Source organism: Myotis brandtii, unplaced genomic scaffold, assembly GCF_000412655.1.
Source record: "Myotis brandtii unplaced genomic scaffold, ASM41265v1 scaffold463, whole genome shotgun sequence".
NCBI lineage: Eukaryota > Metazoa > Chordata > Mammalia > Chiroptera > Vespertilionidae > Myotis > Myotis brandtii.
The window spans coordinates 939,233-942,943 of NW_005367694.1; positions in this window are offsets into that span (position 1 = coordinate 939,233).

Sequence of the window (3,711 nt, forward strand, 5' to 3'; positions counted from 1 at the left end):
GGAAGCAGCGCGTTTCCTTGGAGGAAGCCCCGGTTTCCTCCTCTCCGGGCTGTCTCCCCGCCGCGCAGGGGCTGGTTACCTGCCGGGCGAAAAGTTTCACGAATGCGGCCGGACTTGTTCGCCCGAGCGCGGGCCCACGCAGACGCCGGTTCCCACCCCTGATGAAACGCGGGCGGGCGCCCGGCAGACGGGAACTTCCTTCCTGCGCTTCCCACGCGCCCGCGTCGCCCTCCCGGGAGGTTATTTTAACCGGGAAACAATGGCGCGGGCGTGTATTTGGACGCGTGTTCCTGCGGGGAACGCGCGATGCCGGCGTGGCTGTGCTTCTGTTTTTTTTTTTTTTTTTTTTTTCTGTTCCTTTTCATTTTACAGACACCGAGGTGTGCTGAGGCCTGGGGGAGGGGAGAGCATACTTCTTTATTTGCCCAAAGAAGTCAAGCAAGGCTGAAATAGCCACAAAATTTAAAAAACCCCCACCTTACTTTCGAAATAAAGGAGGCCGAAAGGACCTCCCTCCCTCCCCTGCCTGTAGCTGGATGGTGACGGGTGCGGCTGCCATTAGCAGGTTCCTCCCCGCAGAGAGCCCCGACTTCTGCGGTTGCTTTCAAAACAAGTTAGCACATTCTGTCTGCAGCAGCTGTCTTTTGAAATAAGAAAAAACCAGGGGACCTTCCACCTTTGTGCTTGTGATGAGCAATGAAAGTGATCATAAAACCTTGGGATACCGGGGCTTTCGTGCTAGAAGTAACCTGGCCACAAATTAATTTATCCTTGTGATCATCCTCCTCTGGCCTACCGTATATGTTTTGTTTTTTTTCCCCCTCAACCCGGATAGCCCATCATAAAAACAAATGTGGCATTTAAAGTCATTAATACATAATCGATTTGCCGGAACCTGCGGAAGGATGGGGAGACATTTAATGGGCAGAGAGAATCTGGATGTTGTCAGAAGCTTTATTCGGTCACTGGTGATCATCCTCCTCTGGCCTACCGTATGTTTTTTTTTTTTTTTCCTCAACCCGGATAGCCCATCATAAAAACAAATGTGGCATTTAAAGTCATTAATACATAATCGATTTGCCGGAACCTGCGGAAGGATGGGGAGACATTTAATGGGCAGAGAGAATCTGGATGTTGTCAGAAGCTTTATTCGGTCACTGATTTTTTTTTTTTTTCCTCTTTTGCCTCTGAGGAGGAATAAAGAAGCCTGGTTGTTCCATTAGAGAGGATGGAATTTAAAGGGCTAAGTTATTGGTCTAACTCTTGAGTTATTATAGGTCAGGAGCAACCTTCTTTAATGTCAAAGAGAAGGGATCTCTGATATAGATCCACACATTTTGGTTTGGAAAACAAGGTGTTTTGTTGGTGTTTGCTTGTTGGGTTTTTTCCTCAGGGGCTGAGAGCGTTCCTTATGATGAATAACTTTCTAATGGGTGAAAATAGCATTTGCCCCTTCCAGGGCTCGCTCCTTTTTTTTTTTTCCTGGAAAGATAGAGTTCGGGTTCAGTGTCTGGCTTTGCTTGTCTTCAGGGTGACTTACTGGGGATGTAGGAATACGGTTTTGTGCATGGTTAATATTTAATTAGATCGTTCCCAGAAATATCTAGTGAGCTGCCAGCCAGACCCCATTGGTGGGAAGGACCCGGAGAGCTGAGGTTGCTGCGTTCGTGTCTCCTCTGGACACAGAAGAGCACATCCAACCCGGACCCGCCTTCCCTTTGGAATACGCCGCCTGTGTCTTCATGGTGACCCCAGGGCCCTGGGTTGCAAAGGAGCACTTTGGCTTCCCAAGAATTTACATCCTTATGACCCTCCCCCCAGCTTCTTTCCTGGTGGGCTCCTGGGTGAGGAATAGGAAAAATGAGTATATATTAGGTTTCTCAACAGGCCACACCCCTGTTTTACAAAGGTGCCTCCCCACCCGAGTCAGGAGTGTTCAGGGAAGGTACCTGGTACTTGTGGTGGTTGTGTGGTGTGAGTGGGTGTGTTTGTAATCCTAGGGGGAGTGTCCAGAAGGCTGGTCTCTTCTTCCCCATGACTTCATTCTCTTGGGTGATAAAACCCCTTTCCAAAATGGATGTCAGAAAGTCGTGTTGGCTTGTGGTTGTGTTGTATTCTGAACACAGATCACCACAGTACAGCACACCTCCCTTCTGAACCGGAAAATGGTGTGGTAGCATGGAGGGCTCGTCTGTGTCCCTGGGCCAGTTGCGTAACTCCTGAATCTCCACCTGCCTTCTGAACCGGAAAATGGCCTGTACCGTTGCAAAGATGGTGTGGTAGCATGGAGGGCCTGTCTGTGTCCCTGGGCCAGTTGCGTAACTCCTGAATCTCTTTCATTGTCTCTAAAAATGGAGATAATTCCATCCACCTCCTGGGGCTGTTGTGAGGTATAGAGATCAGCCCCTCAACAATGTGTCTGTCTCCTGATTCCTGGGACCTGTAGAGACAGTCCTTGCTAAGAAAATGCTCATCAGCTGACCTCAAAGTGGAGAGAATAGCCTGGGTCAGCCAGGTGGGCCCAATGCAGTCACATGGCCTTTCAGTATGGAAGAGCGATCCAATGCTGGCGCCTTGGAGGTGGAGGCTGGGGCCGCTCCCAAGGAACGCGGTGTCCTCTGGAAGCTGGGAAAGGTGGGCATAGGGTCTCCTGCAGAACCTCTAGGAAGAAAGCTGCCCTGCTGGCACCGGGACTTTAGCTCCATGAGACCCATTTTGGACTTTTGACCTCAACTGTGAGATGATAGGGGTAAGCCACCAAGTTTGTGGCGTCTTATTATAGCAGTAATAGGTTACTAATACATACAGAATGCAAAGCAGGTAGGACAGTGCTCTGCAAACTGCCAGGTAGTCGTCTTTCTCCCTTCCTTCCCCGCCCCCACAAAGCCTTACAGTTTGAGAGCCATTTCTGACCAAGCAGACCTGCCTTTGAGGCCTGTTATGGATGAGGACTCAGTCTTGGAAATGCTTAATTCCAGTCTTGCTTTTTCCTTAGCTCTGAGTCCCTTTGCTTCTCTGGGCCTCAGTTTCCCCTGCAGGATGTGGAAATAGATCCCTAAAGCTTCCCATGAGGTCAGCACAAGAGAGGGGCCGCACCTGAGTGTGCCAAGCCCCGTGTGGAGTGGTGAGCAGCCCAGGTGTTAATGGTGGGGAAGGGATTGGACAGAAGGGCGACCATCCAGCTCCGCGACACATCCCCTCTGCAGCCTCTGGGAGCCGAAGTCTTGTAAAGATGAACACTTACTGCCGTTCAGGGCTTCTCAGCCCCATCTCCCGTTAGAACAGCACTGTCCAATAGAAACCAACTACGAACCACGTGTACCACTTCCCATTTCCTAGCAGCCCCATGAAGAAGTCAACAGAAATTCCTTTTCATCGTATCTATTCTTGAGCCTGGTGTCTTCAAATTAACCATTACAACATGTAACTACCATAAAAATTATGAGTGGGTTAGTTTACATTCCTTTCCTCCTACTAAGTCCTCAAAATCCGTGTGTTTGACATTCAGAGCATGTCTGGATTTGGGCTCACACACTCAGGTGCTCAGTGGCCACACGTGGCCGGTGTAGACAGCACGGTGGGAGAATCACCTGGGGTGTGGGGGAGGCTTTTAAAAATGTCAGCGCCTGGGTACCTGAGATATGGAGTCATCTGGTCTGGGTTGGAGCCCAGGGCATTGTTTTTTTTGTTTCGTTTTGTTTTTAATGTTTT